At 39.9% G+C, this 8,542-nt stretch overlaps 2 pseudogenes; one reads left to right on the top strand and one right to left on the bottom strand.

The window, feature by feature from the left end:
* Positions 1-1,098: 1,098 nt before the first annotated feature.
* LOC118843705 lies at positions 1,099-1,455 on the bottom strand (annotated as a pseudogene).
* Positions 1,456-2,764: 1,309 nt separating this feature from the next.
* Positions 2,765-3,343, top strand: LOC118834008 (annotated as a pseudogene).
* Positions 3,344-8,542: the final 5,199 nt, after the last annotated feature.

Raw genomic sequence — 8,542 nt, forward strand, 5'->3', positions numbered from 1 at the left:
GTGACCACTTTACCTGTGTGGCCACAGGTAAGAGTTAGGTGGAACAGCTAGCCACCAAAGCTGGAAAGCAGACCTGAAAAGGGATCAGCAGCCATCACACCAGAGGTACTAGTCTTTCCTGAACACACCCTCCACCCCAATATTGCAACCTTAAACATTTTTAGGAATTGTTAACTTCAGAAGGTGTAAACTCTTTCACGTCTCAGGGAAGCCTCTATCAGAATTCATACCCCAGCTTTACACCAACTCACTGTTAACTAAAGCAGAAATCCGAATCTTTAATAAATGATGTTCAAACACTTGTTGGTTTTTAAGACATATTCGTTCAACTTTTTTTTCAGTTTAACATGTTCCACCCCCATTTTGACCCACATTGTAAAAAAGGTCATTTCCCAAAAAATATTTATGGTTTTGAAAGTAATATATGCCTGAAAAGATCATTCAACTAGGTTATAAAAATACGTATTTTTCAAATTTTCAAGGACAGAATTTGATTGTAGTATTCCTCATGTGGCACATATATAAATACACATCAATTGCCCTGGAAACCATTCAGCAGTCAACCCTTTCCTTTTTTTTTTTTCTTGCTCCAAAGCCTCATCTCATTAACTTGAAAGGAGCATTACTGACCGTATTCCACTGAAAGCCTGATGATTCTTACAATCATCTCTCCATCAAGGAAGAATACTAATCAAGTGGCAGGTTCTTTCTAAGGAATTTATGGATAGTCAAGATCCTCTCAGCAGGAAGAGGTAGTGTTGGTATCTCCAATGTCTGACCTACTTATCCAAGGAATACTCCAAAAATATATTAAGCCTCCATTGGTCTAATAAGATGAGAACGTAGGAGCAGGGCAAGAATACAGGTATGAGGAATAAACTAGGATGAGTGCTCTGGTTTCTCTTTCTGGGTCCCAGCACAAAGTACCATGACCACCAATAGTTCATGAGGAACACTGCAAATATGTCAGTGGTTGGGGGTGAGGGCAGGGGGAGAGAGAGACAGAGACACAGACAGGGAGACAGAGATAGAGACACAGAAACAGAGACACAGAGAAGAGAGAAAAAGAAGGGGGAGAGGAGAGGCAAGATAAGGCTCCTAAAGCCCAAGCGAGTTTTACATGATCTGCTTGGCAATTTGATAAAAGTGTTCTCTGTCACTGCCATATTTAAAAGCATACTCATTAGTGCCAGTCATCATTTGGCTCTGCCAACATGTTCACTGCTGATAGGAGGATCTTCTCAATGCTCTGCACTGGACTCCAGAACTCTCATTCCTTTTTGGCTCATCTCTAAGAACATGAAGAATAGAGATGCAAACCTTTCCATTGGGGTGAATGTGTGAAATATCTCACAGGTGAACATCATCTTCAGAGGACTTAATGGGTGGTTCAATAGAGGACTTAGGATAGCAGGAAAATATACCAAATTCAAAACAATTGTATTCTGGGCCCATTTACTGAGGCTTCACATTAAATTTTTTTTTCTTTAGTCATGAGGACTGCCATTATCCCTTCTGGTGGACTGAGCATCAGTAGTTTGATTTAGGCCATACAGAGTAGTCCTACAATGGGGCAAGTCATCTCACCCTGCAATAGCCACTTCATCCTCCACAGACTACAACCTCCAGCTATCTTCTTTTTTGTTTTTAACAAAAAACCCCCACCTCTATTCATGTATCACACCACGAAAAGCCAAGATTTATAATACATATTTTAGTTGGAGCTGACTCTTCACCCCACCCCAGTTACATGTAAAAACAATTTTTAACATTTGTTTTTAAAACTTTGAGTTCCAAATTCTCTCCCTTCTCCATCCCCAACCCCCTTCATTGAGAAGGCAAGCAATTCGAGATAAGTTATACAAGCAAAACATATCCATCATAGTCATGTTGTGAAAGAAAACACAGACAAAAAAGCCTCAAGAAAAAGTTTTTAAAAGTATGCTTCGATTTGTACTCAGACACCATCAGTTCTTTCTCTGGGGATAAATAGGGATAAATAGTATTTTTCAACCTAGTCCTTCAGAGTTGTCTTGGATCATTGTATTGCTGAGAATAGCTAAGTCATTCACAGCTGACCATCTTACAATACTGTTGTTACTTTGTACACAGTCTATTTCACTTTGCATCAGCCCATGCAAGTCTTTGCAGGTTTTTCTGAGAGCATCTTGCTCATCATTTCTTATAGTACAACAGTATTTCATCACAATCACATACCACAACTCGTTCAGTCATTCCCCAACTGATGGGCTTCCCCTCAATTTCTAATTCTTTGCCCCCCAGAAAAGAGCTGCTATAAATATGTTTGTGCATATAGGTCCTTTTCCTTTTCATTTTTTATCTCTTTTTCAGCCCCTCTTCTTAATACCAGTATTTTACTGTTTGGCTTTGAGACAGAGAGCACAACAGTCTCCCAAAAATTGAAAAATCTTTATCACACGTTTATCACAATGGAGACATGTATGCTGGTGGGTATGAGAAGGCTCTACCATGTAACCAATATGGCTCTGTAGATGGAAGGGACCCTTGTTTCATATTTGAGGAAACTGATACATTGGATCATAGGATAGGTGACTTGCCTACCCAGGATCATCCAGATAATACGACATTTCATAGGTCCCGTAACTCTAAATTCAGAACTCTTTCCACTGTGCCAAAGTTAAATATGTTATGTGGAAAATATATTCTAAGAAGGAAAGATGGGTTGGTAACATAGTGAGTTCAAGAAGTGACAGCTGGGCTCTTTGGCCCATTCGCTACCAGAATGAAGACCATTCTAAGCAACCAGACCGTTGACATCCCAGAAAATGCTGACATCTCTCTTAAGGGCCAAACAGTTATTGTGAAGGGGCCCAGAGGAATCCTCCATAGGGATTTCAATCATATCAATGTTGAGTTCAGCCTTCTTGGAAAGAAGAAAAAAAGGCTCCAGGTGGACAAATGGTAGGGAAATTGAAAAGAACTTGCAACCATGCCCACAGCCTGTAGTCATGTACAAAACATGATCAAAGGCGTTACCCTGGGTTTTCGTTACAAAATGAGGTCTGTGTATGCTCACTTCCCCATCAATGTTGTTATTCAAGAGAATGGCTCATTTGTTGAAATCAGAAATTTTTTTGGTGAAAAATATATCCAAAGAGTGAGCATGAGGCCAGGTGTTGCTTATGTTGTTTCTCAAGCCCAAAAAGATGAGTTAATTCTTGAAGGAAATGATACTGAATTTGTTTCAAATTCAGCTGCCCTGATCCAACAGGCCACCACAGTCAAAAACACAGATATCAGAAAAGTTTTGGATAGCATCTATGTTTCTGAATAAGGCACAGTGCAACAAGCTGATGAATAAGTTGGAAAAGATGTCAAAGGCCATGTCCTGAGGAGTCAACACTTATTCAGATGTCAAAATAAGAACACTTTTTGTCAAAAAAAAGAAGTGACAGCTGGACAATGTAAGTGCATCACTGGCATTTTTGAGATGTCAAAAGAAAATTGGGATGGCCTCTGGAACCCTTGTGGGAGGATCTAGGTAAGAATCACACAAGATAGATAGAAATGTGGTCTGCATTGTTAGAAAGAACATCCAAAATGATGATATCAGAGATTCATTTGAACATATTAAAGCACATGTTGATATAGATTTAAGGGCGTTATGAACTTCACAAAATTTCTCTCCTTCTTCATCCTCTCAAAGAGATATTTGCAGAAAAGCTTCAATTATTTTCATGGTAGTCTTTCCCTCCCCAATACTTACCATGAGAACTGCAAGATAAAATGATCACATATCCCATGAAATGATTTCTTTTTGTACTTGGTCCTATACTTAAAAAAATAATGTTTGTTTGCCTTTCTCAAGAGAACATGTAAGCAATTCTCCTACCTCTTCCTTTCCTAATTCCTGTGATTCCGTGTTATTGGTTACCCTTAGCAGTGTTATCACTCCCAGCTCTCTCATCCCCATCCACCCTAACCCTAACCTTCCCTAGTCCCAGTTCTGCTCTTAACTTCCCTTCTGTTGTGCCGTCTGGAACCTTATTATAGTTAACAAACTTCCCTTCATTTGGACCTTTTTTTCAGCATCTTTTCATCTTCTCCTGTGAGTACCGGGTCTTGATTTCCCCTAGAAGCACTGCATCCTTGTTTAACATTTCCAGTACTGGATAAACGTTCCAGATAATATTCTACCTGCATTATCCAAAAGTCTAAAATCCCTCTATTTGACCATAACCTCTTATCTTCCAATCTCTCCAGGTACTTCACTCCTGCTAGACCTCTTGAGCCCCTGGTAACTTCTAGTCACTTTATCTCTCCCTCCTTTCCAAGTTTATCACCCTTGCTATGGCCTCTTTTTTTCTCTTTTCAATCTTATTTATTAATGTTGCTCAGTCATTTCAGGTGTATCCAGTTGTATATTTGTATAAGTATCTTTGTGTCCAGTTGTATCTAGTGTCAGTTGTATCTTTGTCACTCAGTTTGGGGTTTTCTTGGCAAAGATACTGGTTTGCCCTTTCCTTCTCCAGATCATTTTACAGATGAGGAACTGAGGCAAACAGGGTTAAATGACCTGCCCAAGGTCACATAAATATTGTCTGAGGCTAGATTTTGGACTCAGGAAGATGAGTCTTCCTGACTCCAGGTCCAGCACTCTATCCACTATGCCACCTAGCTGCTCTTTCAATCTTAACCATACAGTTAAACAATTCAACTATGCACTATACTCTACACATAAAAGCAGAATCTCTTATTCCCTTGCACTGTGACTATTCACACCCATCAAATCCTAACTCTAAGTTACCTCCATGGTCTATCTTCTATTCCTACTCAGAGTTCTGCAGAACACTATTAACGGAAGTCACACAAGCACATTGAAAAGACCTACTACAAACTGGTATTATCTAATTTCAACTGGGTCCTTAAGTTCCCCCACAGTTCCATAATATCTTTATTCTTCTCTAATCAACTTTCTACCACCCTCTTCACAGCGGCTATTCCAAAGCTTCTCTTCTCTCCTTAGTCCTGCTAAACAACTTCTTCCTAAATTCCAATCCAGCCTCTTAGCAGTTTAAAATAGAGACCATCCATGATCTTCCTTTTCTCCCTTGTTCTACATTTTAAAACTGTTCTGCCTTATCTCCCTCTCCTCTTTTCTCCTCATCTTTGATGAAGAGGTAGTCAGAACCAACCCCTCTACTTATGTCTCTTTTAAAAATTTTTTGAATAATGTTTTATTTTTTCCAATTACATGTAAAAACAATTTTTAACATTCTTTTAAAAAGAATTTTTGACTTCCAAATTCTCTCCCTCCTGCCCCCTCCCTAAGACAGCAAGCAATTTGATATAGTTATGCATGTAAAATTATGCAAAACCTATTTCCATATTAGTCATGCTGGGAAAGAAAACACAGACCATAGCCTCAACAATGTCAATTTTTCAACAGGTCTGGTTGTGCCATCCTTTACTGGAAGTCATATCTTTGAGAGATGTGTTCTTGTAAGTAGATGACTTTTAGATTCATGGGAATTCTACTGTAGTTCGGTAGGCTTAGTGGTGATACTACAAAAGAATGCCATCTTAACCAAGGAAGTTGTATGATTCCACAGCCAGCTAACCTCTATGGCATTCTCATTCAAATTGTGTTCTTCCTGAATCTACATTGCTTTTTGCTTTAGTCCACTGCTCAAAATTATACTTTCAACTCATATACTGACTCTTTCGATTTAATATACCTACATGCTCTCATCTGACTTGGTGTAATAGTAATAAATGTGGGACTTTTTGCTGTTGACCTTTAATGATTCTGGCCTTTGTTGAATGGGGCAGATAAGGTGGGATGCTTTTGTATTTCTCAGCACCGAGACAATTGGGAGCCATTGATTTGTACCTGATGTGATATTGGGGGTGGGGAACTTCTCCATGCCCAGCCTGGGTGAGGTCAGGCACTCCAGCCCTGAACAGGATATATATATGCACAAAGTGCTGGGAGCTCTGAGCCACAACAGGAGTGGCGTGTGACTCTGGGTCAGCCCTTCTAATGAGCTCCCTGACTGTACACCCAGATGTTGAAAACTACGAATTGTATTTGGTCTGTAATTCAGGGTGCTGGCTTTTTCCCCTGAACTAGGTGGATGTTATTTGTATGCTGGATTGAAGTAAGATTGTTAACCCCTTAATGTTGCTTTCCTTAAGTAAAGCAGATCAAAAGGACCTGTGTTGGCAGCTTTCTGGGTGTTGGTTGTTGGTGGATCTTACACCCCCACAGAAGTTGCTAGCTGGATTGTTGATACACTTGGCAAAGCCTAATTTGCTCCGTCTTTTGCCATAGTATTTGAAAGGGTCCATAGCAGCTCTCTCCTTCAATATCCTTGTTTTATCAATAAGGAAAATGAGGATTCAGTAAGTGTCAGAATTGAGCTTTGAACCCTGTATTCCTGACTCCATGTTGCTAACATTCATCTTGGACCAGGGGTTCTCAATGTGTTTATTTTGTGTCTTGCATCTGTTTGGCTAAAACCTATGGTCTCCTTCTCAGAGTAATGTTTTTTTAAATAATTGAAGGAAATTTTAAATTTCTATTACAGGTTAGTGAAAAATATTTTCCCCAAAGTTCATGAACTCTGTGAAATTCGTGCAGGGTTCATCGAGGGGTTGAGAGGCCTTTTCTTAGACCATGTCCCACTTTTTCCAGAAGTTTCTTCATTAAAGCCTTGTTGAATGAGGTTAATAGTCATCATCAGGTGGCTCCATTCCCTTTTAGACAAGAATTTGACATCTTTTGTAATATGTTTTCTCATATTTATCCTTGCTTTTTATTAGGTATTTTTTTGGTTATTCACTCTAACCATTTGATTCAGCTTCTTCAAACAAACAGCTGATACTTAAATGTCTGGAACCAGCTTTTTCCCCCCATCCGTTAAAACAGAATATGTATTTGCTGATACTATTCAGTAATTGTTTACTCCAGCAGTTTCCCTGGTTATTTTTTTGCTTTGTTTTGTTTTTGGAGGAGGGAAGGCAGGGCAATTGGGGTTAAGTGACTTGCCCAAGGTCACACAGCTAGTACGTGTGTCAAGCGTCTGAGGATGGATTTGAACTCAGGTCCTCCTGACTCCAGAGCCAGTGCTCTACTCATTGCGCCACCTAGCTGTCCCTCCTGGTTATTTTTTTAAATGATAGATAGGTATGAAGATTATGAGTAGTCCATTAGCTGCTATACTTTCAGGTTTTGATCCCAAATTATATTTTAGCGGTCTTCACCAACATCCCTTGGGCTCACTTTCATATTTAAGCCACTTAATACCAGCTTTTATATTTTTACTTAGTTTTGAAATTTCTAAGAGTATTGGCCTGCTAGGCCAATGTTGTGGTCACATGGTTAATCAATGTTAATGGATATTTTCACTTCAATTCTTTAATAGGTTTGTGAGCTCATCAGTGTGGGTTCTCTCCCTATTATAGCCTATTATAACCCATCCATGCCCGAACACTCTGTGTGACTCTTGTCCATTCACTTCCATAAAGCATCATTTCACATTCTAGGGTCCTTCCTCTAGATATATTGGGTGCAAGTACACAGACCTCCCACGGTGTATTGCTCATTTGCATCCTGTAATGGATCCAAAAATTTTTCTAGCCATACATCTCTGTACTAATGTCTTTTATGTCCTATCTTATGTTCAATTCTTCATTCATCTCCACAAGAATTCTTCGTGTTGAATGTGTTGCAGGCTGCTCACATCCACCATGTCTTTTCATTGCTTTTTGGAGGACCTTTACCTTTAATTGTTCAGAAGCATTAGTATTCTATGACACAGCCGTACAGCATCACCTCAAGAACAGTATAATTAAAAAGGTAGGGCTTTGTTTCTATGAAAGTTTAAAGTTGGAGAGAAGATTCTGGGAAGATGGCAGAGTAGGTCAGAAAATTCCAACCTCTCAAGATTTTCTCCCACAAAAGAGATGAAATAGCACCTCAGGGTGAATATTGAAGAGCAAAAATAAATAAGAGTAGGGGCAGAACAGGAGTATTCCTGGGACAACCCAAGAAGATCTGAAGAAAAATACCAGGATGAGTCCCTGTGAAGACTAAACACCTCCAAACTAGTTCCTAGGTCACCTTAAACAACAAATGACAAGCTCTGAGGTTATCTGGGCTGGGATGCTGCCTTGGCCTCAGCTGGGTGTCTGAGCCAGGGAAGATTGAAGCAACCTCTGCTGACAAGAAATGCCAGACCCAGCTGTGCTCCATGGATGCATTAGGGATGAGAAGGAACCACCACATGCCTGGTGAGAGCAGAAGTAGTAGGTCAGGGACACCATTGGCCGAGGGCACTTACAGGAGGCTGGAGATGTTGGTTACTGTTTAAGACCAGGTTGTTATTGTTATTTAAGGCTGGAGATGAGAACTGAAGAAGGATCTGAGACCAGAGGCACCATCCCCCACACCCCAGGGCTAGAGGTGATTGCAAAAACTAAGTTATTACAAATAAAAAAAATTCACAGGCAAAGGAGAAAGGATACTGAAGCAAAGAAACCCTCTCCTGGGGAGAGT

This window comes from Trichosurus vulpecula, chromosome 1 (genome assembly GCF_011100635.1).
Source record: "Trichosurus vulpecula isolate mTriVul1 chromosome 1, mTriVul1.pri, whole genome shotgun sequence".
NCBI classification, from domain to species: domain Eukaryota; kingdom Metazoa; phylum Chordata; class Mammalia; order Diprotodontia; family Phalangeridae; genus Trichosurus; species Trichosurus vulpecula.